This window comes from Lepus europaeus, chromosome 15, assembly GCF_033115175.1.
Source record: "Lepus europaeus isolate LE1 chromosome 15, mLepTim1.pri, whole genome shotgun sequence".
NCBI classification, from domain to species: Eukaryota; Metazoa; Chordata; class Mammalia; order Lagomorpha; family Leporidae; genus Lepus; species Lepus europaeus.
The window spans coordinates 73,067,862-73,095,830 of NC_084841.1; the positions used below are offsets into that span (position 1 = coordinate 73,067,862).

Consider the following 27,969-nt stretch of genomic DNA (forward strand, 5'->3'; position numbering starts at 1 on the left):
CCAGATAAAGAATGACTACTAGAGATAGCACAAGCATTAGGGAGCTATGAGCTAAAAAATCAGCAGCAGTTGCAAAGAACAAACTGTCTGATTCCAACCAGATTCTATAATTTAGTACAATAAGTAGCAGAGAGGCAGATCTTTATGGTAGGTCCAGTCTAGTCTTCAAGTGAATTCTTTCCTTTGTCAAGGAAAACAGCAAATCTCAACAATCAAGATAACATTCATAATGCCCATTATATAGTGAAAAATAAACATGCAGGAAGTAGAGACCCATAATTAGGAGAAATATCAATCAGTAATGAGAATGTCAGAGATATCAGAATTGTCAAATGATTTAACAGCTATTAAAATTAGTTCAAATTTTAAAGCACAACTCAATCATAATGAGGAAAAAGGGAATCTCAATAGAGAAATGAGAACTATTCCAAAAAATGGAAAAGTCTAGAATGGGAAGAACAGATTATCTAAAAAAAAAAAAAAAAAAAAAAAGGAACATGTTATCTTTATACCAGAGTAGACACTTAAGAGGAAAAGAACAGTGAAGCTGAAACAAGTAAAAAGAAACCACGTAAATGGGAAAACAGAAAAATGAATGCTGAAGAAAATTAGAACAAGCTTTATTGACATGTGATACAGTATTAAGAGGTTAATTATATACATAATTGGAGTACCAAAAGGAGGTATGAAAAATTGGGTCAGCAAAAAACAAAAAAAAACAAAAAATAATTGAAGAAATGTTAAACATGTATTGATTAAATATATTCCTAGGTTCATTAAATAAATAAAGGTATAAATCTAAGCATCTTAATTAATTCCAAGAAGAATCAACATCACTGTATAATTATATATTTATAAATGTATATACATATATTTTCTTCCTTTATGAGGTGTCTGCTAAAATCTTTTGCCTAACTGAAAAATTTTTTCTTACTTGATATTTTAGTTTTTTTTAATATAATCTTGATACATATTCTTTTTTTCACACGAAATATGTGATATAAAAATATTTTGTTTCTATCAATGGCTTGTTCTTTTATTATTTTAAGTAATTTTCAAAGAGAAAAATATATTAATGTAAATAAAATTCAGCTTATTTATTTTTATTTTTTTAATATTTATTTATTTATTTGAAAGACAGAGTTAGAGAGAGGCAGAGAGAGAGAGAGAGAGAGAGAGGTTTACTGCCCAAGTGGTTGCAATGGCTAGACCTGAGCAGATCCAAAGCCAGGAGCCAGGATCTTCTGGGTCTCCGACGTGGGTGCAGGGGCCCAAGGACTTGGGCCATTTTCCACTGCTTTCTCAGGCCGTAGCAGGGAGCTGGATCAGAAGTGGAACAGCCAGAACTTGAACGGGCACCCATATGGAATGCTAGCACAGCAGGCAGTGGCTTTACCAATTATGCCACAGCACCAGCTCCATTCTTTTATTTTTTAATGGACCAAAACTGTGCTGTAGTATTTATAAAATTGACTAGTCTGAAGTCACAAGGATGATAAACTTAAGAGTTTACTTATATAATTCATTTTGAGGTATTTTTGTATAAGTTATGAGGAATGTGTTACTTTTTTTCACGTATCTCCATACAATTTTTCAGTACCACTTGAAAAAGACTTTTCTTTCCTGTTTAATGCCAGTGTACCTTTACTAAAAATCAATTTACCACATATTTGTATATCATATATGCTTAACTCTTTTAAATACCTGATATTTTATTAGTTTTCTTCTCAAAATCTAAAAAATGAGCATTGGTAGTTATTCCTTATTTGTTATACCTGAAATTGTGTGCATATATTGCAAACATTTAACCAGTATTTGTTATAGGTAATAGTTTATATCTTAGGGATTTATTTCAGAAGGTCAATTTCTATGTTATTTAAATCAATATACAAGCTTCTTGACAGACTGTCAAGATTCACTTTCTTTAATGGTTCTTTAACAATTACTGGGGACTTTTGCTGTGTTTTATGCTGCTTTTGGTGTTAGAGACTGGATAGAAAGCATAGTATTTTAATTACAGATGGAGAAAAGGGTATAATAGTGACACTGAATTCCAGGTTTATTTACTGTATTAATCTCTGTGTGTATGCTAGGAGGACAGTGAAGTAATATGAATGGTGTGGGTGTGTGCAAAGTGGGAGGTAGGAGACTGCTGCTTCCTTAGCTGCTATGTTGGCCTCATGCCTCATCAGTGTTCATGTTATAGGACTGAGATTTATTCTCTGCTTGCAGTTCTACGTGAGATTAAAAACAATGAATTCACAGTATCAGCAAATAATTTTATCTGGAACATATTTGAATAAAATGTGATCAGAAGCAGTAATGGGCAATGAGAGAATTTTCAAGGTCAATTTTGACTTTAAAATTTAACCTTCCATATACGGTGAAACTGTTGTGAATCTCATGTTAAATAAGTAGCTGGCAAATATAAATAAACAGCTCACAGCCACATATACAAAAATTTTTTTGGCCGATAGGTGAACATTTGAATATTCTAGATAGGAGAAATGTCAGAGAGTAGAGAGCAAATCGACCTGTTCTGTAAGATTGGTTTTATGGGTGGTGAATTTGAAATCGAAGCATTAGATGACTATTAAAGAGCCATTTGACATGGATTTTGAAACTAGGCTAATGGTTTGATTTAGCTGCAGCCAAGGAGTACAGATCAAATGACTGCCACTCAAGGCTCAGAGTCACCACTCTAGGACAAGACATAACCATTTTCAACAGTGCATTAAAACAAATGTCCTATGTATGTTTCTGTATTATTTTTCAATATATTAGGAGGGAGTGCCAACCATTTCAATCTTAACAGTGATTCCACTTTGAAGCACACATTTTACTTTTATACTTTTAACAATCACATATTTAAAGTTAATTAAAATATCTTGAGATTTCATTTTTTTTATTTTTTTTTATTTTTTTATTTTTTTATTTGTCATATATAGTTGCTTACCTAATTGAGTCAGGATTTCACCTATGCTGTGCAACAAAAACAAAACAAAGTTAGATGTTGTGTTCATGTACAATAGCAACTGTCCTTTGATCATCTGTGTTTTCAAAGTTTTTTGTTTATGTAATCATCTTCAATTTTTTCATTGATTGAAATTATAATAAATAGGTTTTTAATTTATTCTAACCAATGGCCACATTTACATGCAGAGTTCATGTAATGTTTATTTAGAAAAAAAATGTTCATTAGTTGTAGGTATTGATTGAAGAGAAAACCTAGAAAAGAGAGGTAGCACTGACAATGGTTAGTAATTCTCTGCCAATTTGTCTAATTTTATACATTTGAATGTGATACAATAATATTAACTTATGTTGTAAAATAGATTTACAAGTTTACATTATTGGTTCTCAATAAATGTGGATTTAGGAGCTGGCATTGTGGTACAGAAGGTTAAGTCTCTGCCTGTGATGCAGGCATCCCACACGAGCACTGGTTCCACTGCAAATCCAGCTCCCTGCTAATGCACCTGGAAAGGCAGCAGAAGATGGCTCAAATATTTTGGCCACTGTCACCCATGTCGGAGATCTAGTTGAAGTTCCCGAGTCCTGGGTCCTGGCTTTGGCCTGGACCAGCCCCAGCTTTTGCAGCTACTTGGTTAATGAACCATAGGATGGAAGCTTTCTCTTCCTCTTTCTCTCTCTCTCTCTCTCTCTCTCTCTCTCTCTCACTGTCTCTTTTCACTCTATCATGCTTTCAAATAAATAAATCTTTTTAAATGAGTGGATACAGAAGACTGTTCCAAAGATGTAAGACAGAAAAATAACAGGCAAGTCTTACAGTGTTTTCCCAATTTAAAAAAGGAGAAATTACAAAGTATATGCATATTGAAAAATTTACCTCATAAAATCCAATTTGTAAATACACAGTTTTATTAACATATTTTTCATTCATCTGAAATATGAATATAATTAACACAAATATGTACTGTTTTGAAAACCCCAGTACAATGTGCCATTGTTTTTCTTCCCATTAAGAAATGATTCTATTTCTTTAGCCCTTTGAATCTGGCTTTAACAAACAGAATTTGGCAGAAAATGTGGTGTGCAACGTCTGAGCCAAAGGGTAAGAAGATCTTGCGCTCTTACAAGGCAGAGCAGATGGGAGGAAGCCCAGCCTACATCTAGTTTCCTGTAAAATAAGACACCCAGGAAAAAGGCTCAGACATCCTGTAGATTACAGCTGAACTTAACCTCAGCCAATCCCTTGTGTGGACGTAGCAGTATGAAGGAGCACAAGTGAAAATAGCAGAGGACTCAAGCAACTGGACCCAACATTTATGAGAACTGGTAAACTGTGATTTTAATATACTATACTTCAGAGTAGCAACTTGTGAAGGGCACTGTGGGCAAGACAGGCTCTTTGTGTTGTCCATGCCACTTAATTCAGATTCACACATGTCATAACCACAACTCTGTGGTTTGATGAATAATTCATTAATGTTCAGCTTTTCTAGGGTATTTGCAATTAGCAGAAAGACTAACGGCTATTCACTCCCTTTCTGTATAAATGCATATTATTTGACATTACTCAGTTTAGGGATCAACTCAATTTTCTGGTAGAAAGAACACATGATTTGAGATATAGGAACCAATTTACAGCATTTTAAGAATAATTCACTAACTGCATGATTGGGTGATTTTGGTCAACTTATTTATCCTTTGCAATCTTTATTTCCTCATTTGGTTAAAAAGAATTTGAAGATTGATAAGTTCTGAGTTTTTGAATATATATTCGTTCTTTTTTTTTTTTTTGCCTGTTTCCAAAGTTATAGCTCTGTAGCTTTCCTTGGAAATTGTTGCCAGTATTTTATTTTTTATTTAACATAATGCATGGTTTAATCTAAATTACAAACAGGTTACTACATAAAAATTTCCAGATGTATTACCAGAGAATATATTGATGATTGGAACAAGTGTCACAACAGGTTACCTGTTTCAATAGTAAATTATAATGGCAGTTTATTCACATTAATATTAATAGAAATATAATCTGAAAATTAAATAAATGAAACTAATATGATTTCTGTGGCACTGAAATCCACTAACTAATGCTGTGAATGAGTAAATAGATGAAGGCAAGAGAAAAGTATAAAGCATTTATTTGCATTTGTGAAATAATAGCATATTAATCGTGTATAGACTTCTGGCTGTAACATTTTTATTCACTTATTGCTGGCATGTTGATCAATCATATTTTGACATACATGATAAGTCACATATGGTAGAAAATAGAATGTGCTAAGATACTTAAATTATACACATGTAAGAAGATTTGTTCACAAATGAATGATACCAGATCTTAATATTGACAATTTGATGAATTATCATATGTCATTCATAAACTCTGATTTTTCTCTGATTTTAGTTATTAAAATGTTTAATGTCATTAAAATGGTTAATGTGTAATTCAATTTGTATGACAAAAAACCAGTTATACATTATATGTAGTATATTTTAAGTTCTCACACATTAGTTTTGAATTTTTATTGGAAAATTCAGAGAATAAAGAACTCTAAAATAATGAAAGTAGCAATTTATGCTGCTTTTGGAACGCAATTATGGTCTCCTTAAACTACTTCTGAATGAATTCTAAAGTGTTATCAATCTAGGATTGTTTTTGTTTTCTTATACCATTTGAGGTATTTGAAGATATTTTAAAATATTTTAAAACTATGGTTGTCAACTAGTGACAAAGGATAATAAATTAAAATAACTTTTTCAAAAAATATATGTCGATTTTTGATAAAAGCAATTGAGATTGATAATAGTAAGGAGTTGAATAGAAACAATTAGTCTCACGATAATGCACTTTTTAAAATAAGGCTCATTTTTCATTTTTCATCTCTTAATTAACTATTTTAGTCATGTGCATCAACTTCAATCTGATTATATTGAAACAGTGGAATTCATTTTTGTATATTCATTGGTATTTCTCATTTAAGTCCTGTCTACAAAAAATAACTGGAGAGAAAATAGAAGTTTACTCTATTAATTCCCTTACACATTTTTCTAATATTCCCAGGTTACTATATGTTTGTAAATTTTTTCTACAAATTTATTTAGTAAAATCAAGATTTCTTCATTGGAAGCCACCGTTTCTAGAGAATTATGAGCATATTTTTCTCTTAATAAGGTTTGCTAATATTTGGGAAACCTTTCTTACATTAGATTAGAAAAATAGATCACTCAGTTTAATCAATAGTTTTCATTCTTAAGGTCAATGAGATTATAGTCAATCAATAATATGGGCTAGATTATAAATCACATGTACATTTAATATATTCCTTTATCAATTATTAAAACCTGATTGGATAGAATAAAAGAGTAGAAAAATCCCTCCAAACCATGGAGAGCATTCATGGGACGTTAGGCAACAGCTCCCTGATTAGGACAGGGCCCACTGCTGTGAGATTCATCACCTAAGAAAGCCCAAAGACTGCTACCCTCAGGCCAGTGTTTACCAATGGAGCTTCTATATTTGCTCCAGCATCAGGTGGAGATCCCCAATCTGGGAGAAGTAGATCCATTATTGCATGGATAACCACTAACTTCAAATGAGTCTAGCACAGTGCATGGTGACAGTGATGGCCAGGCATGATCCAGCTTAGAGGCATTCAGGATGGCAAAGAGGCTGCCTTATCACCCCTCAGTGAACCTTGGGCAGACAGTAGAGGACCACAGTTCTGCGTTTGGGGATTCAGTGACAAGTTGGTAAAACTCAAGAGTTGACAGACCTTAATGGTTCATATTCCTAGGTCAGTATCTGTATTTGGAACTTCTAGATTTGCCCTAGCATCAGGTAGAGGCCTATACCACAATGGGATGAACTTGTTCCGGTATGTATCACTGCCAGCCCCCCAAGGGCTTTGCATAGCACCCCAAGATTGTGCAAGAATGAGTGACAGAAACCCAGGTATGATCCAGCAAGCTATTGGAATTGTGATTTAGGAGTTGATGATGCACTAGAAGAACCCAGCATTGGACATATCATAACAGTCTTTGTCCGTAGGCCAGTGTCTGTGGAAGGAGCCTCTGGGCCTGCTCCAGTGCCAAGTAGATTCCCATGACCCTAGATGAGCATCTTTAAATTTCAGAAAGCATCACTGGTGGCTGGTAGCAACAGCCTTGGGCTGGAAGTACACCTCAGCCGCAGAGAGAACATAGCAGAGAGTGCTTCCATCATATCCATCCTGATCGAGCAATGTGGTATTGGTAGAGGACTAGGCATTGAGACCTATTGCATTCGTAGGAGGAGACTTTTGGAACAGAGCGATCCTTATTTTCCTAATTCATTCTGATCAACACATCAACTGCAGATTTGAGATGATTCTGAGATTGGGCATTTTCTAGAATTGAAGCACTGAAAACACACCAACACTGGATTTGCAGCAAACCTTGACTTAGGGCACCATCTGGTGATGAAGTGGGAGATGTATAGGATCAGAGAAAATAGGCAAAGTGCTTAGAATTCACAGGACAGACACAAATGAAGCCAGATTACTATAGCTGATCTTTTCCTTTCTTCTTTCCTTCCTTCCTTCCTTCCTGCCTTCCTTCCTTCCTTCCTTGCCACAACGGCTGGAGCTGTACCGATTTGAAGCCAGGAGCAAAGAGCTTTTTCTGGGTCTCCCATGTGCGTGCAGGGGTCCAAGGACTTGGGCCATCTTCTACTGCTTTCCCAGGCCATAGCAGAGAGCTGGATCGGAAGTGGGGCAGCCAGACCTCGAACCCGCATCCACATGGGATGCCAGTGCCTCAGGCCAGGGTGTTAACCTGCTGTGTCACAGTTCTGGCCCCCATAGCTACTCTTTCAATTCACAGATTATGTCATACACTAATAAAATAAAAATTTTCAGGAAAGCTTGAGCTCACCTAAAGAAAAAGTAAGGGTCCAGAAACCAACCACTTAGGAAGTGGAACTTTTCATATGCTCAAAAGTAGTCAAAATAGCTGTTTTAAGGAAACCCAACAAACTTCAGGAGAACGCAGAGAAATAATTTAATATTCTAGCAAGAAGCTTCAGAGACAGAAGGAAGTAATAACAAAGAGAATTCTTTCAAAGAGTAAGCTAAGCCAAATAAAAAATATGATAGACATTATTAATAAAATAATACTTTAAAACAAAGGAAGAGTAAGTGAGTTCAAAACAGGCTATCTGAAAACACTGCATGAGAGAAGTATAAAAAAAAAAAAAAGATTTGTTTAAGAGATAACCTCAGTGACTCAAATAGCCAGAGGACAGGATTAAAACACAATGGGATCACCTAAGCTTCAAACAATGATGGCTAACTTATAAAGCACGCATCAATCTCCAGGATTTCTTGATTGAACAGATTCCATTATCTTGATAAAAAGGCCTGATTCTACTTTTTAAAACACTTGAATACAGCATTCAAGTGAATTTATTGTAAGCTGTAGTTTAAAGAAAGCTACAAGGAAAGCCTGTATTGTAAACTAAAGTTTAAAGTTTATAAGCGTGGGCATTTGTCACAGCTGTTAACATGCCTGTATCTCATATCAACCTGAATTCAAGTCACACCTCGGTTTCTAATCTAGCTTCCTACTAATGCACATGCTGGCAGGCAGTAGGTGATTACTTAACTAAGCTTGCCACCCACATGAGATGTTTCCCAGGGTCTTGGGTTTGGTGTGGCCTGACCCCAGATTTTACAGGTATTTGTGGAGTGACCACTGGATGGAAGATCTCTGTCTCTCTGCTTTTCAAATTAAGAGAAAGAAAGCAAAACCAAAATCTTTTCAAAATAAGTGAAGCTTAACTATGAATTAGAGAAAATAATTTCTCAAAACTAGTGAGCCATGGAAGAAGGAGCGTTCTTTTTTGAGGAATACTTTGATAAAGGTGATTTATTTCATTCTCTACATAATGCAACAGAAACAATGATAGGAATTAAACTTCTGTTGAAAAATAAGTCCCTGTTTTTCAGGGACCGAAAAAAAATTAATATTTTAAAGAACTAGTGAAAAAGGAAATTTTCTAACCTATAAATATGCATGCAGAAAAAATATCCGTCAAAAATGAAGTATCATTTTTTTTTTTTTTCGTTTATTTGAGAGACAAAGAGAGAAAAAGCCCTCATCTGCTGGTTCACTCCCCAAATATGTGCAATGGTCTGGTCAAAGCCAGAGCTGAGAACTCAATCTAGGCCTATCACATGGATAGAAGGAACTTGATTATTTGAGCCATCATTGCTTCCTTTCAGGGTCTGCATTCATTGGAAGCCTGAGCTTCATGCCAGAGGGGGACATGATTCCCAGGGATGAGCGCATGAGGAGTAGGCACCTAAACCAGCATGTTAAACACTGGGCCATATGCCTGCCCCATAAAGATATTTTTAGAAAAATACTGAGTCTGTGTTGAGATCCCAGTTGTGAGAAAAGCTAAAGGAAATTCTTCAAATTTTGAAGAATGTAGTATGTGAAAACAAAAAATAAAGGTACTCATATGTTTAGGCAAATATGAGAAATCAATACATGTGCAGAATTATAATATCACTTGGTTAAATGGTGGAGGTCATGTAATTTGGTCTTTGTCACAGGTGAAACATAAAAAGAAATTCAGAGTATGTTTATTGGCATTCAACATTAGAAATTTTATAAGAATATCAAAGGCCAGAGGCCATGAAATTAAAGATAATATAAAATACTTTGGAGAAGACATCCAGGAAAATTTTGAACACCTCATATTCACTGAAACATGTAAATGTATGGTTTTGTCAACAATTTTACTGACAGAATGAAAACTTGTCAGTCATGGGGAAGAAAGGAACACACGGACACAACACTGTCTTTTCCAACTTTATTATTCACACACTGGGGACACACCAGGGGTTTTTATATCATACTACTCATCAGCATGCTCATTGAGGTCACTACACTTATCAGTACCAATATACTTATCAATCTATCCTCTTTAATACACTTATCACTAAACTTAACACTACTATTTAAGGTGACTTAAATGGTTAACTACTTAACTACATAACTTAACCACTTAACTACTTAACTACATCTACCCAATCTTAACAATATCACTTGTCTGCCAGGCGATCAATATTATACCACAAGTCACAACAAACATTATTAAAATAATCTTAAGTACTATCACAATGAACACTACAAGCACAGCAAAAGATTCAATACATAACATTGGTTTGCTACGTATCTAGGCTCGCATCACTGTCACGAATGTGTTTCTCCTGCGGGGAGTGTCCAGTGTTCAGAGTTCATTATCCCAGCAGGGACGGAACTCGGACCAGTCACTTACAGGAGGGAAGTCATGGCAAGGTTATCACTCTGGGCAGTAGGCTCAAGGTTCCAGGCAGATGGCAGGTGAGAAGTTGGAGAGGTCCCCTGCTGAGAGGCCTGGTCCAGCTCTGCCGGCTCTGCGGTCAACTCTAGCAGCAGGCTGATAAGGACTCCAGGCGAGGTGGTAAGGCGGTAAGGTGGCAGCTCCACTTGTCAGACAGCAGCTGGGCAGCAGTGCAGCAGCTCCAGATGGCCTCTTGATCCCGTCGTCACCTTGTGCTGTGTAGCAAAAGCTAGCAGGCTGGCTCTTTGACTCCACGTGCGAGGAAACCCAGAGGTTCGCTCGCACTGGGCCACGCGCACACACATACACACACACTCAGACAGTGCGGTTACAGCTCAGGGACAGCTCTGCAGGTTGGCTTGTGCTACTACCTGCTCTGTGCAGGGTAGCAGGCTGCCACTTCAGCTCCGGATGTGTGGAGATTCAGAGGTTCACACACAGGGGGCCATGATCCCCGAGAGGATGAAGAGTGGTGCAACAGCTCCTTTTTTATCCTCATTTTCGGCAGTTCTCCAGCTTGCCATCCTCCAACTTGTCCAATCAATGCTGGTTCCTCCTTGCTTATGTTTGGTCCCTTCAGCGTGGGTAGGAGGGTATTGTCCATAGCACACTGTTATCGGACTGACCAGAGATGTCTGCTTGGTGTGATTAGGAGTGTCTCCCTCACAGCCATTAGGCATTGCCTCAGCTCCTGACTTATAACTCCACTTTACTTTTATTTTGTGGCTAGTGGTACTTCTTAACTCAATGTTTTACTGTGTTTCCATAGTTCATCTCCTTTTCAGGTAAGCAGTGATCCGTGACTCCTTTTGAGATTCCTGTGGGATTCCCCACGGTGGTCATTTCCTAAAGTCTTTTAAGGCCTGGGCTTTACTAGGGTCTTTGGAATGATTTCTGTCATCATTAGCGAAATAGTTTCATGGTACACCTTAAAATGAAGGACTTGTACTTGTGAAAATTTACCAGAGCCTAACCTGCTGAAAAACAAGAAAGTTTCAAGAAAGGTCAGTTAGAAAGTTTCAAGAAAGGTCAGTTTCTGGGAAACTGCAACTTAGCAGATAACAGGGAATACCAGTTTGGAAACCCCCCCCTTGTGCAATGTACTAAGATAAGTAAAACTGATGTGTACTAAGATAAGTGAAACTGCTGTGTGCTAAGATAAACAAAAACCCCCTTCCCATTTGTATTCACTTGCTTAAGATAATTTTGTGGTTTTTGCCTTTAAATACTGCCTGTAACCCTCGTCCGGCACCTCACTCTCTCAGGAGGGAGGGGTCCGTTTTGCGCAAAACGTAAATAAACCGCCACTTGTGCTTGCATCACTGGTGTCTGGAGTCTGAATTTCTGGGTCCCCAGGGTGCTACCCAGGACCCCGCCAGCTTTGGGTCCTTAAAGAAGTCCACATATTTAACACAGAGAGAATATAGGATAAATGAAATATTATTTCAGGCTTAAAACATGGTAGTATTAGATTTATATTATAAAGACTTTCTGAGCTAACATTTTAAAAAAAATGAAAGAAATTCTGTCATTCATAAAAAAGGAGAACTTTTTTAGAATTATATAATTTCTTGAAGAAAGCATGGTATTGCAAATGTTAGGGTATTTGTGAATAAAATTATCATTTATAAGTTCTATGTAAAATTTTATGGACTTAGGAAGATATGTTCAAGAAATTGTTCATAATAACTCACATATAAATAAGGAGCCAATTTTCAAATGTACTACTATGCATTCATTTTTAGAAGTTATAAAAATAATAGTAAATTAAATTCAAAGAATGGAGCAGGAATTAAATAATTAAAGTGACAGTAGAAACAGTGAGTGATAAAATGACAAGAAGATTATATAGATAAATGCATGCTATTTCATTTATTATTTAAGATAAAACTGCTAGAAGATGATATAGCAGAATATCTTCATGCCTTGGGATAAAGGATAATTTTATAAAGTCCAAAATTTAAAATGTGCTAACAATAAAGGAAAAAATTGGGTTAAAGTAAAAATAAGGGACTGGTATTATGGCATAGTGGGTAAAGCCACTGCCTGTGAGGCCAGCTTCCCATACGGGTGCCTGTTCATGCCCCAGCTGCTCCACTTCCAATCCAGCTCCCTGCCTGAGAAAAGCAGAGGAACATGACCCAAGAGATTGGGCTCCTGCCACCCATATAGGAGACCTAGAAAATACTCCTGACTTCTGGCTTCAGCCTAGCACAGTGGTGGCTGTGTGTGTGTTTGGTGGGTAAACCAGCATGTGGAGGATTTACCTCTCTCTCTCCCTCTTTCCCTCCCTCCCTCCCCATTGCTCTTTCAAGTGGATGAAAATAAATAAATAAATATATTTTTTAAAACATGGGAACAACTCTAATGTCCATCAATCACAGAATGGAAAAATAAATCATGATACAGTCAAGCATTAAACTACAGAATAGGGGACGAATGATTTACAGTTACCTGCAACAACATTAAATCTCATAAACGTAAATAAATTGAGCAAAAAGTCATTCAAAAATAATATTATGCCATTTATATGAAGCTCAATAAAAGATAAAATGCTATAGTATTAGATGTTAAGATAGTAGTTATATTTTTACAGGGGAAGAGTTAAATTCTGGGAGTTCCAGAATCTTGTGAATTCTGGCAATGTTTCAATTCTTGATCTGAGTAGTGGTAACCAGGTATCTGCTTTGTGGTAATTTCTGAAATGTATGTTTATGTTTTGCACAATCTTCTATATTTCTATAATGCTTTAAGAAATAGTAAACAATAACCAAAAATGTAGGAAATACCATTTTATACCTGATAACCACCTGAAAGACCAAGCCTTGTTCAAATCCTCCAAAATATTTAAATGAAATCTTCTCAAGTTAAAAGTAGATTCAAGTTTTCTAGGTAGTATAGTTAGCTATATAGGAGGCATATATACAACAGTACTTCAAAACATTCTGGAAAAAAATGGAATCAAATATAAATATAGGGTACCAGTGCTGTGGCATAATAGGCTAAGCCTTCACTCGCGGCACCTGCATCCCATATGGGTGCCGGTTCAAGTTCGGCTGCTCCTCTTCTGATCCAGCTCTCTGCTAATGTGCCTGGAAAAGCAGTGGAAGATGGCCCAAGTTCTTGGGCCGCTGCACTTGTGTGGGAGACCCAGAGGAAGCTCCTAGCTCCTGGTTTTGGATCGGTGCAGCTCTGGCTATTGCAGCCATTTGGGGAGTGAGCCAGTGGATGAAAGACCTTTCTTTCTGACTCCTCTCTCTGTAATGTTGGCTCTCTAATAAATAAATAAAATCTTTAAAAATATATATAAATTTAACATATGCAAAAATTGAAGTCCTTGCATATGGGGGTCTTCAGTAAGTTCATAGGAAATGTGAATGATGAAAATCAAATAATGTATTTCAAACTTTTTTTTGCACCAAGATAAATTTATCTTTATTTTCATTTTCCAATGAACTTCCTGTAGTACACTTATATATTTTTAATCATTGATATTTTCAGCATGACATAGATTCTCAGAATGAAATCAAGAAAAACAAAGCATAGTACAAATTTTAAGATAATATTCCAAAGTGTATGAATAAACACAATATATGGCTTTTTGGTGAAGACTCTCATTGTAATATACTTGCTAAAAAGAGCTTAGAACCAGAATTTTTTAAAGTTTTTTTGTGATCATACAAATTCTTTCACTGTCTTTTTAATAGTGTATGTGGAATTATATACATATGAAAAAACTCCATGTCTCATTAACTTGTAGGAAAGGAGTAACAAAATACCTCAGAAACTTTATTTCATAAAGAAAATTTCAGAAAGGTAATATAGAGCACATAGCACAATGTAACTCACTTTAACAAAAATGTATTTCTAAATAGAGTCACAGAATCTTAATAGTGAATTATGGTGCCTTCCAGAATATCTTTGAGAGGCTTAAAGAGCCATCATCAAAATTTAAAAATCAAATAAAACTTTCTGATATAATACAATTCTGTTTGTCCTAAGCACCCTTCAACTTCATACTTGAGAGTTCAGATAAACTACCTCAAGACTACTCAGGGATTTATTTCAATGGGGTTTGAAAATTTTAAGCCATACATAAAAATTCTTAAACTGGTATTTTAGCACCAAGTTTTAAAATGAATATTTATCATTCGTACTGCAAGTAAATCCAATACATATGAAATGCTGATGCGCATAGCTACTTAAAAACCCTGCTTCACATTTTTGTATGATGCAGTTTAAAGAATTGTTGATCATGAATGCCATTTTTGGCAAACTCTTTCCCACATAAATGTCATACTTTGAAAAACTATACATAACTGATACCTTCCTCCAACTTCATTCTCACTAATTAGTCTTATAAGACATGCAAAACCTGTTATTTCAACTTTAAAGATAGGGAAAAGACAATGAATTTTAGTGGTAGAATTAGGATCAAAATTCTGTTATCTTTATTCTATTTCTTTTCAGTATGCCTAGGTAGCTCTTCATGATTAAAATGTAATGGAGTAGGACATTTTCAAAGGATTTTGATTTTTTATGTTTCTTTTCTTGCTACTATTTTCTCATGGAAATACTTAGGGTAGCCGTTAGCTATAAATACATTTTCTAAGATTATATAAAATCATATGTAGATAAGAATTTCTCATTTAAGAAATTATAATTTTATGAATTTAATTTTTAAAATATATAAACTTGCATTTTCATTTTAATGTTGAAATATTGAAAACATTTTATTGATCCTTGGAGTGATAATTCTATTGTATTTGTGATTATAAGCAATGAGTTTATTTTTATAGCAGTTAGAATATAACTGAATCACACAATGGCAGAACAAGCCTCCGTGTCACTCTCATGTCATTTCTGGATTAAGGCATCCAGCCCCATTCAGATCATCCTTCCAGCTATGTTACATGATCAGAATTGCAATGTCCTTCATTCTAAATATGCAGTTTGTGTTATTATTGTTATTTTTAGGATATTAGGAAACATTATATTTTTAAATGACATATAATGTTTGTAAATTTATGGGGTACAGTACAATAAGTTAATACATGTACATAATGTATGGTGATCAAAGCATGGCAATCAGAATTTCTATCTTCTCAAACATTTATCATTTCCATGTGTTGGGACCCTTTGAACTCTCCTAGTTATTTTGAAATATATAATCTGTTGTAGACTATAGTAATCCTAGTATGCTGTAGAACACTAAAACTAATTCTTCCTAGCAATGCATTTTACTACCTATTGTCTAATTTCTCTCTGCTTTCTCCCTAGCCTTCTTAGTCTTTATTGATCACTTTTTTTTTCTTCTACAAAATCAACTACTTTAGCTCTTATAAATGAGTGAAATCATGTGGGTATTAGGCTTTATCTGCCTATTATTATTAGATTATTATTGAAATATATTATAATATTAGAATATTATGATATTAGTTATATCCATATGGAAACAAATAACAGGATTTCATTCTTTTTTATGGCTGAAAAATATCTCATTGTGTATCATCTTTTTTTTCCCCAAAGAAACCTTGAATTTAAGGAATACAAATTTCATGCATTTCATAAGTACAACTTTAGGAATATAGTGATTCTTCCCACCATACCTGCCCTCACACCCACTCTCCCACCCCTTCTCCTACTCCCTTTCCCATTCCGCATACCATTCTCCACTAAGATCCATTTTTTATTAACTTTATACACAAAAGACCAACTTTTTACTAAGAGTTCAAAAATTTGCACAATAAAGTGAAAAAACAAACAAAAAAACTGTTCCTCAACAGTAGACAAGGGCTTTTCAAAGTCATTGCATCTTGAAGTTAATTTCACTTCTTTTTATTTTTTTAGAAACTTAATTAACTTTAAAGAAGCACCCAAAAATGATATATGCTTTGCGAGCACTTAGACATAATTATAATACAACTATTTGAAGACAGAGGTCCTTCATGGGAAGTTAGTGCACAGTGACTCCTGTTGTTAATTTAACAATTAACACTATGTATGATGTCAGTGATCACCAACGCTCTTGTCATGAGCTGCCTAGGGTATGGAAGCCTTTTGAATCCACAAAATTCATCAGTATTTAGACAAGGCCATAAGCAAAGTGGGAGCTCTCTCCTCCCTTCAGAGAAAGATCCCTCTTCCTTGGATGATCACTCCTTTCTGCTGGGGTCCTTCATGTAGGACAATTTTTGCCACAGTGTCTTGGATTTTCATGCCTGAAATACTCTCGTGGGCTTTTCAGTGTATCATCCTTAATTTTTAAATAGTACAATATTAATTCAGTTATTGAAATTCTTATGCTATAATATTGATCTAATTTGAAGTTGCTCAATTAATTAAAATAGCTACATTGAGATATAACTCACATAAGATTCATTAATTTAAAATATAGGTCCTTAGTCTGTTCACCTTTCTTCAATGTTCTTTCTTCAGTGTTCTTCAGACTTGATTATTTCCATCAAATGCTGACTCTTCAGTCTGCTCAGATATGCTTTTGAATCCTCTCTGATGAATTTTTCATTTTAATTACTGAAATTTACAGCTACAGAATTTCACTTTGGATTCTTTTTAGATTTTCTGCTTCTCTATCAATAATTAAATTTTGTTTGTAAATTGTTTTCTTGATTTTCTCTATCTCTTCATTTGGTTCTTTGAGAATCATTTACAACAATGTTTTAAAAAATCTAATATATTAGCCATAAAATCTTATTTTAGGGATTTCTTTTGGTGAATTTTTTTTTTGAGTGAACCATAAATTCCTATTCCTCTCTATGCTTTTTCTTTGAGTGGACCATAAATTCCTATTCCTCTCTATGCTTTGAGATCTTGTTTTGTTGAAAACTGGAATTCTGAATCAAATTTGACTACCTCTGGTTATTAGATCCTCCCCCATATTCACCATCAATACTTTGGTTTTGCTGTTGTTGTTTGTTTGTTTATTGATTGGTCTTCTCTGTCCATATGCTGAGGACAAGTGTGGGGTGTAAACTCAATATCTTTTTCAGATTTTTTCTGAACTTTCACTTTTCTTTGTGTGTGTGCATTGACTTTCTAATTTCCCTTTTATATGAGATTACTTTTGAATGTTCTAGTCTTTAATGTCTGACTCTTAAAACAAGAAAAGGAAGAGAGGGTGTCACTGCTTTCAATCTTCTGGAAGTCTCTTCAACCTGAGGAGAGGGTCTCGTAACCATAGATGTGACTCATTGTCTTCATCTCTGTGATGAGAAGCAGCCATTAGTAATGACAGCATAAGTTCATGGTATTTTGAGGATAGGGAAAGTTCTTGTACACCCTGACTCCTAAAAGCTACTCCAGGAACAGATAACATGGAGCTGGGGGTAGAGGGTGAACAATTGCAACTATGATGATTTAAATTGCTCAAAATTAACCATAATTTACTAAATCTTTCTATGGAATTTGCAAGCTTTTTAATAGACTTAAGAGTTCCAAATAGCTACTTCAGAAAGATTCTGCCTGTGCAATGCTTGTATGAATTGGAAAACAGATTCCTATTTCTTCCTACTCAACATCTTTCAGAATCCTAAGTGGAATAATTTGATTTTTCTGTAACATTCTAGAAAGGATATAACAAAAATTTAAAGCTAGTAAGAATAGGTAAATTACACATGAAATTCTTCTTATTTCATTAATTTAAAAAAGGAAATATTGTACTGAAAGATACTAAATCTATGTATGTATATATGTAAGGGGATAAGAGAGAGAGAGGTTCACTCCCAAATGCCCTCAATACTCAGCTGGGGCAGACTGAAGCAGGCAGCTTGCAGCTCAGTTCAGGTTTCCCACAGGTGAAGCAGCAATCCAAGTGTTCGGACCACAGTCTGCGGCTTCCCAGGTTGTGCGTTAGCAGGAAGCTGGAATCTGCATCATATCTGGGACTCAACCCAGGCACTCTGATATGGAATAAGTTAATGTCTACCCTGAAACTATATCTAGATATGCTACCATCACTAGGCTTTAAAACCAGTGACAAAGATAGGTTGAACTTTATTTTATGTCTTAAAAAATTCTTTTACTCATGGGGCCAGCGCTGTGGCACAGTGGGTTAACACCCTGGCCTGAAGCGCCAGCATCCCATATGGGCGCTGGTTTGAGACCCGGCTGCTCCACTTCCTGTCCAGCTCTCTGCTATGGCCTGGGAAAAGCAGTAGAGGATGGCGCAAGTCCTTGGGCCCCTGCACCCACGTAGGAGACCAGGAAGAAGCTCCTGGCTCCTGGCTTTGGACTGGCACAGCTCCAGCCATTGAAGCCATCTGAGGAGTGAACCATCAGTTGGAGGACCTCTCTCTCTCTCTCTCTCTGCCTCTCCTCTCTCTGTGTAACTCTGACTTTCAAATAAATAAATAAATCTTTAAAAAAAAATTCTTTTACTCATGAGAATTGCATTCCTTAGTGTGTGTATTATGCTTAGGTCTTGGGGGGAGGACAGGGAGAAACATCACATAGTTCTAGGTATTTACAGATAAAAATGACTAGAAAATGTTTTATTTAATGATATCTTTGTTTTCAGATGAATCTTTGCTACTTGTTCACTTCATGTTGTTTCTTTCTTGAAAACATCTGCTTACACAAACTTCAAAGTACTCAGATTGTAGAGCCAGGTTTTTTGTTTGTTCTTCCACCAGAAGCCATCTAACAAATATTTCTTTAGTATTTTCTTAATGCCAGAGAATGTTTTAAGTGCTATGACTAAGAAAAATGATAAGTAAAACAAAGTTTTTCTCAAGGAATCTACAGTCTATGATCACTGACAAATTAAAAAAAAGCCAAGTAATTCTACATTGTTTATTGGCCATATCAATAGATACATATTTAATATATAAAATTATGAAAATAATATTGTAATAAAGCTCTACACATCACAGTAAAAACTGATGCAATGTACAAATATAAAAATACAGAGAAGATACAAATGAAGAGAGAGAAATTGGGAAAAATATCTAGGCCACATTGTTGAAGATGATATATGTCCATACAGTAAATAAATATAAAGGATGTGCACATACATAAACATGGGATGAAGAGACAGAGTAGTGTATATAAGTAACTGCTGCTAATTATGTATTGCTGACCTGTGATGTCCAAAGGTCAGAAAATAGCAAGGTTTGAAGAAAAGAGATAATTTAAGAAGCCAAGGCAATAATCCAAGCAAAAGAGCTAAGAGGATCAGAGCTAGGTTAGTGGTAGCAAGCTAGGAAGGTAAAAGTAGATCAACGAGTACTTAAGGAACAGAATATTTTGGATTTGATGATTATTGCAAAATGGAGTATATTTTAAGTACTTTTCCCTTTATTATGGTAGGTGTTATGAAAACAAATATTATCTTTAGCTGTTCATGTGCTAGTCATATTTATGCACTTTGTATCTAAACGTATAGATTATTAGTTACATTTTCCTTATTCAACCAGATATTGTATTGATGAATACACAGAGAGATACAGCTAACAATTACATTAAAATTAAAGATTTTAAATTTAGAATGTTAATTTATTTAACCCCTAAAGTTATTTGGTGTAAAATGGTGCTTCTATGATATGTAAAATGTTCTAAATCATCTGTTCTATTTTGAGTACATGCTTCAAAAATGTCCCACAAACCTCTCTGCTATTAGTCAACCAATGTAAAAGAAAAAAAGTAGCAATTCCTTTCTGGCAGAGAAAAGACATGAATATTTGTTCCTTTTCTTATAAAAACAACATCCCAGCAAGTTTTCTTTCTTTGATGTGCACATTTTTTAATATCTCCATCTGTGTCCACTTCTACAATATAGCTAATTAAATTTTGCTTCCTCATACAGTATAAATGCAGCTGTAGTGTCCTGGTTACTAAAAATGGCTGAAGTAATGTAATTCTTTTTGGAACTCATTGATTACAAACTTCCTCACTGAGATCAGGAAATAGCAACTTTTTCTTGGGGAAAAGAGCAAATAGTTTAGTTTTTAAGAATGTGTACAAAATATTCCATTGTTCAGTAATGGTATCTGCTGGGCTTACTTTTAACAGTCATTACGTTGCTAAAAAAGAAAAGAAAGAATTTATAATTAAGAAATATACAAAGAGGGGCTGGGCACTTGGTATAATGATTGTACTGCTTTGTGGGTCACTCATATCCCACATCAGACTGTCTGGGTTACAGTCTCACTCTACCTCCAATTCCAGCTTTCTGCTAATACACACTCTGAGGGGCAGTAGCAACTGGCTAGGTACTTGGGTCCCTGCCACCCACATGGGATACTTGGATTGAATTTTGGACTCCTGGCTTTGGCATGGCCCAGCCACATGTGTTATCACATTTGGAGAGGGAAAACCAAATGATGGAATGTATCCCTGCTTGTCTGTCTCTACTCTCTCCCTCTGTCTCTCTGTCTTTCTCATAAATGAATGTTTTTAAAGATTGATTTATTTATTTTCAAGGCAGAGTTAGGGGAGGGAGGGAGAGAGAGAGAGAGAGAGAGAGAGAGAGAGAGACTTCCATTTGCTTACTTACTCTCCACAAATGGCCACCATGGTTCAGGGCAGAGCTAGGCCAAATCAGGAGCCAGGAGCTTCATCTAGGTCTCCATATGAGTACAAGGGCCCAGGCACTTGGGCCATCTGCCACTGCTTTCTCAGGTGCATTAGCAAGGATCTGGATCAGAAGTGGAGCAGCCTGAACTAGAACCGATGCCCATATGGGATGCCAGTTTCCCAAGCAATGGCATTGATAACTATGCCACAACACCAGCCCCAGTAAATGTTTGAAATTTTTTTTAAAAAATGCAAAGACAATTTATAGCTTCCTTCTAAAATATATCAAATATCTAGTAATATATATGAACTTTAGATTTTATACACACATGTATACATGTACATATATATGTATACATGGATATTGGGTATAATTGATAAGCATACTTATTGACTATCTGTTGCCACTTAACAAACATCTTTCCCATCTGGCAAGATGGTGGGTGAAAAAGCCCCAGCTCTGAAGCTGGACACTAAGAAGCCACCTCCAGGCAAGAAGGCAGACAACAAGGCAAAGTTAGAAAGAATAACCTCAAAGACAAAAAGCCCAAGAAGGGGTAGCTCCACTGCTGCTGCAGCCCTGTCTTAGGGAGAGGAATGGACAGTAACTCCTGATCTGCTAGGTATTACATCAATGCCATGTATAAGAGGAAGTACTTAGCTCCTAAATAAAAGGAAAATGTTCTTGATACTATCATAAAACTAGTTGGTGGTGACAATAATGATGGCACCATGATGGGTAAGCTTTGTAAAATGCCTAGACATTATCCCATTGAAGATGGGCCTCAAGAGCTGTTGAGCCATGGCAAAAAGCCCTTCCGCCAGCAGCTGAGGAAGCTTCAGGCCAGTGTCACTCCTGGGACCATACTGGAAGCCACAGAAGCAAGACGGTGGTTTTCCTGAAGCAGTTGAGCAGTGATTTGCTACTGGCATCTGGACCTCTTTCTCTCAGTCGGGTTCCTCTGCATAGAGCACACCAGAAATGTGTCATCATCACCTCCACTAACATTGATCTCAGCAGTGTGAAAATCCCCAAACACCTCACTGATGCTTATCTCGGGAAGTAACAGCTATGGAAGCCCAGGCACCAGGAAGGTGAGATCTTCCCCATGGAGAAAGAGAAACTGAAGATTACAAAGCAGTGCAAGGTTGATCAGAAAGCTGTGGACTGGCACATTTTACCAAAAATCAGAGCTATTCCTCAGCTCTAGGGCTACCTGCAACCTCTTCCGGTTCTAACAAATGAAATTTATCCTCACAATCCTCTGAATTTCTTAGGAAGAATCTAATTAAATAACTGATAGAAAACAATACTTAATGATTTTAAACAACTTTTGTTGTTGTTGTTGTTCACAATTGTTTTGCTCATCAGTTAGGATTGAGCTCAGCAAGAAGTCTCAAGATAGTCTAGCCTGGAGCTACTCTTGTTATTAGCTACTCAGTTATTAGCTCCTGGCCAGGTGGACACATATGCTGTAACAGGTTGACTGACTATTGAGTGGGACCATGGGAGTCAGTAGGTTTTAGTCTCTTATCATCTCTTGGGCTAGGCCAGGTATATTCCCATGGAGATTATAGGATTCAAGTATGGGGACAAAGTAGGCTCCAATGCTTAATCATCATTCAAGCCTCTGCTCATGACATGTTTGCTACTCTGAATTTGGCAAAGCAAGTTACATAGCCAAGGGTAAAGTCAGTGTAGGTTGAAACTTTCCAAGGGAGTAGGGATAGAGGGAAACATGAAGACCCTAAAAATTAGTGGTTATCACACTCATAAATGAGTGTACTCTGAAAGTATTCCTCCACCCACTGTCTATCATCTGAGACTGTCTATCATCAAGAGACTAAACAAGTAAGGTCAGCTCTTACATTTAACAATAGAGTCACTGGCATGAATTGAAAGAAAAAATATGGAGAGACAGCATTATATCATATGATCCCTCCATATAGCAATTTTTATTTTATAAACCTGATTAATCTGGAAATCTATGAGATTTTGCTAATTGCAATAGCAGGCAGGCCTTTAGGTAACACCAATGGTTCTAGTATTTTGATCTTCACGCCTTGTATAATCTCCTCCCTCTGATGCATAGGCTATGGCCAACAGGACGTCATTTCATGATTGAATACGTTGTATAAAACTGTCTTGCTAACAATCTATCCCATTACCCTGTTCGTCTTGAATAAGTAAATGGCCATGGTGTGAACTCCTACTGAGGAAGATGTCTTGACAAGGAACTGCAAATGACCTCCAGGGGCTGAAGCTGGCCAGTTAGAATTCAAGGCTCTCTATCATAGCTTGGAAATCAATTCTTTCCCAATTAAGCCTCCAGAAGGAAATGCAACTCTGACTGATATATTGAGTGCAGACTTACAGAAACCTCTACAGAAGATCCAGTTAAACTGTGCCTGCACACAGAAACTCTGAGCTAAGTAATTTTTTTTGACAGGCAGAGTTGGTTCACCCCCAAAATGGCTGTCACGGCCGGCTTGCTGTGCCAATCCAAAGCCAGGAGCCCGGTGCCCCCTCCTAGTCTCCCATGTGGGTGCAGGGCCCAAGCACTTGGGCCACCCTCCAATGCCTTCTCAGGACACAGCAGAGAGCTGGACTGAAAGAGGAGCAACCGGGACTAGAACCCGGGGTGCCAGCACCACAAGTGGAGGATTAACCAAGTGAGCCATGGCACCGGGCAAGCTAAGTAATTTGTAGTAGAGAAATAGAAAACTAATACGAGCAAACCTCCACTTGAGTTAATTTTCACATTGAAAAAATACCTAAATTTGGTTTTGTTGTTTCATTTATGGATTGATTTTTAAATATAAAAATTTTAAACTGGAAGTAGGGGCAAAGGGGTGCAAGAAGGGAAGGTGGGCCAGGCTGAAGCCAGGAGCTGGGAATTCAATCCAGATCTCCCATATGGGTGCTGGAGACAGAGCTACTTAAATCACCACCATTGCCTCCCAAGATGTGCATTAGCAGGAAGCTGGAACTTGAACTCAGGCTCTCTAATATGCAATGAAGCTGTCTCTGCTGGAGTTTTAACTGTTCCACCAAATGCTTGCCTCATGTTTATGAATATTTTTTTACAAAAGCCTATAAAAGAAAAGTTGTTTTGTGATTAAATAGAAATGTATAGATTTCTTGCATTACACATTTTCCAGACTAAGCAAATATCTTTTCATATATTAAACTTCAGATCAAGGAGTAATCCTATTTATTTAGATTTGGGATCAGAGGACTTAATTAACACAGTTTTAAAATTGTTATACCCTTATTGTGTTCAGCATTTAGCTATGACATAGCATATGTAATTATAATCTTATTACATTCCAAATTTGTGGGAAATACTTAGTTGCATTATTATTGCATAAAGTTCTGTGAATTTACAATAACTAATGTCACCACATTAATTTTTGTATTTGAAGCAAAACCATTTTAAATGTATACAAACTTATTCATAATTTTCTGTCAAAGATATGAGTTTGGTTCAAATATCTGAGACCAGTTGAGTGGAAGAAAGATTTGGGTCACTTTTTGCTATTTGGGGAATGAAAGAAAATAAAAAATAATCCTAAGAGTTTATGCAGAGAGATTTTTATAGAAAATATTTGTTCCTTTTAGTTTATCAAAAGATGATTATAAATACATAGTTGTATTTTTTGGCACATAATTAAGGGAAAACTGTTCTTAACTTACTTTATTTTCAGCTTCTATAAGTTGCTCATTTCACTGTTGTATGAAATGAGTACCAGCTGGTGAAAGATCATTTTGATGTGATTTTGACATAAAAGCATTCTGCAATATTGCAATGAATTTTATTAGTAGTAATATTAATGAGTTCTATGTCCAATGAAATTGCAAGGAGAATATTTGGAAGGTCAAAGTAACAGTATTATTTGGATTAATTTTTCAATCATTTTCCAGTTTTTGTTGTTTACCTAGAAGACTCCCTAAGGCAGATCATGGCACAGTGAGTAAGACTGGGTTTCAGTCTGGCCTTTTCTCCTGATTCCAGCTTCCTAATAATGTACAACCTGGGAGGCAGCAGTGGTGATGGTGACGTAAGGAATTGGATCTCTGCCAGCAATATGGGAGACCTGGACTGAGTTGTGTGCTCCTGACTTCAATCTGGCTTAGTCCTGGATGTTGTAGGCATGCAGGGAGAGAACAGGCGAATGGAAGACCTCTCTCTCTCTCTCTCTCTCTCTCTCTTTCAAATAGACAACAATTAAAAAAAAAAAAAAAAAACTTCTGTCTCTGCTTTTTTTACTTTCTTTCCAAAATTAACATATCTGTTTGAAATGAGATTCCAAGGTGGCAGAAGAGGGAATGATGCACTGTGCTAGGGTAGGAGTTGGAGTCCCTAGCTTGCTAAATGCCGGTTCTGCTTCTGTACTCTGGCTGCTTGCTTGCCTGCTATGCTCCCCTGGAATTTATGACCTCCTGCCCGCCACCAGCTCCCCTGAAATTTATGGCCCGATGCTTCCCGCCAGTTCCTCCCCATGCCATCTCCTTTGTGTGGCCTCTGCCACATAACATGTATAACCTTTACATTTAAATGAACCAATGAACATGTTAGGTCCCAATACCTTGCCATATAGAGAATAAGAAGGCACCTTACGTAGGGATGACCTGCACCCTTGTAAGTGTGAGGCTATAAAAACCTCTCTTAAGCAAATGAGGGGGTCTTTTGCCTGTGTACTGCTAAATGGCTGTGTGTGGGTAGGGGGTCCCAGCCGGCTGGTAAGAGATAAACCTCTGCTTTTACATCTGCGACTGTGCCTTGTGCATTGATTGGGAAATTCGGACACAACACTAGGCTAGGGATACACAGTTTAAAAACAAAAAAGGAATATAGGGAATGTACTCTCAGGGGAGCATTAGAGAGAAAGCCACACTGAAATTCTACAAAAGGAAGAGGAATGCTGTGGACTTCTGCAGAAGGTGTTCACTCGCAGCCTGAACACAGACACAACACATGACTGCAGCAGCCAAGAGCCAGAGCAGACAGCAGCTTGGAGATGGAGGTGAGACAAGACTTCAGCAACCTGTGCTGATATAGCCCGAGGGAAAGCGAGGTGAGAGTCCAGACTGGGGCCGGAGGTGCTAGAGGTTACCTGTGGACCTAGTGGAAGTAGAATGGACATGTTTATCTGAGTCCCTCTTCCCCACAACAGTGCCCACTGCCTGGCTGAGAAAGGGGAGCCGGGGGCCATTTTGGGCTTGGGCAGCAGCTCTAGAAGTCTTTGTGAATGCGCACAGCAACTGGCTGAGACAGGATGCCATCTTGGCAGTACTGGAGGCAGTGCCCGGGAGAGGCCAACATACCGCCAGTGGCTCGTGTTTACTCTGGTGATCCAGAGATTCTGGTGGAGGGAAAAGTCCTCAGACTCCAATCTCTTTGAGCCTGACTTGGAGGACTGACAGGTAACTGGCACCCACATAGGACTGTGAGGCAACCCCAGCCTCCTAACATACCACAGGCTCTGGGACTCAAGATGCCTAAACAGAGCTGGCTTGGGGAACTTCTGCCTCTCTTGGACTGGACAGGCTGGCAGGGCAGAGTGGACCCTCTGGACCCTGCAACTTTGGGAGCCTTGTGTGCTGAAACTGCAGGGACTCCGTGGCTACACAAAAGGGTGCCAGGTATAGCCTGGTCTCTGGGCAATCACTGGGTATGGCTCCACATGCTTGGAGCTCCTTGGTTGCGTGGGGTGGGTCATTGCAGCAGGAAGTGTGCTCATAACGAGGACTGCATATCATTTGAGTGGTTCATATGGGGCACAGATGAGTGCTGAACGCCCTGGGGACTAATACCCAGGCATTGCTGAGCTTGGAGGAGAGGAGGTGAGGGGGTGATTGCACAAACAGAGGTGACCATTCTCCTTTTCTATTAACAAGAGAAGAACTATACCACGCTCTGGATACTCGCTCCACCCTGGAGCACTGTCAGAGCTGGCCACACCCAACACAAACCTCTTGGTGATCACTGAAAGTGCAGTCATTCCACTGAGTCCCACCATCATAGTTAAGATAAAAGCCATCGGATGAAAAAAACAAAAATTAACCCTTCAAATGCCTAAAAATAAGTGCAGAAATTCAAGAAAGAAGAATAAGGAAGATACCATGAGCCCCTTGAAAGAACATAACAACATTTCAATATTAGAACATGAAGATGAAGAGATTGTTGAAATGGAAATTTCAAAATTAAGCCCTGTGATGCTATAGAGTAGCAGAAGTTAGTAGGCTTTAAAAGGAACATGTGTTTTAAAGAAAAAAAAATATTTTTGTTGTCTTCCAAAGTTGCTAGGAAGACAAAGCATGGGGAGTAAGGGACAAGTGCTAATGATGACAGCACTGTGCACACAACTCACAGATTTTATTTGGGGATGACAGTCACTCCATGTCGCAGGTAGCTGCAGGACTGAAAACTTCCTTAGTTTAGTTTGAAGATACTGTTTAAATGTTATGTTGCAGAGGTAGGTAAAAAATAGCAAGAATGGAAGAATGCAGATTAGATTGAAACTTCATGGTTTTTCCTCCAAAAGACCATTATGTGTGTGATTTTAAAAATAAGCTGTCTACAAAATAAACACAATGATGAATAATATCAAGTGTTGTGCCTGGAAGGAGCTTTCATGGGTGTGAGTAAGAATGAGCCAATGTCAGTTTGCATTTTTCCAAAGCCTATAGGGCTGATTAAACAGAGGGAAATTCATGATTATATTACATATAGCATTCCACATTGCATTCCACATTTTCATGCATTTTTCTGAGTCATTTACTTGAGGAGCGATTTCAGCAAATGCTAGTATATCTTGTTTCATTTAGGATGCCAAGATGGTGTGACATTTTTGCATTTGAGATAGTATTGGTAGAATAACACAATTCAATACTTGATAAATATCATTTTCTTGGCTGAATTGAATTAAATTTGAGTGTCACAAAATCCATCGCAGAACAAAAAGACAAAAAAGTAGACACATGGTGAATAGAGAGTATTCAGTTTTCAAGACGGAATAATTTGGGGGCAGTGAGCAAGTTCCTAATTCTAATTTCCTGGTAATGCAGCTCCTAGGTGGCAGCAGATGAT

The 27,969-nt window shown here is 37.0% G+C and overlaps 1 long non-coding RNA gene and 1 pseudogene across 1 annotated transcript in view; both read left to right on the forward strand.

Moving 5' to 3' along the window:
• Nucleotides 1-27,969, forward strand: part of LOC133774558 (uncharacterized) — a 163,414-nt gene that overhangs the window by 105,626 nt on the left and 29,819 nt on the right. The window lies entirely within an intron of this gene.
• On the forward strand, nucleotides 21,312-22,164 carry LOC133774697 (large ribosomal subunit protein eL6-like; annotated as a pseudogene).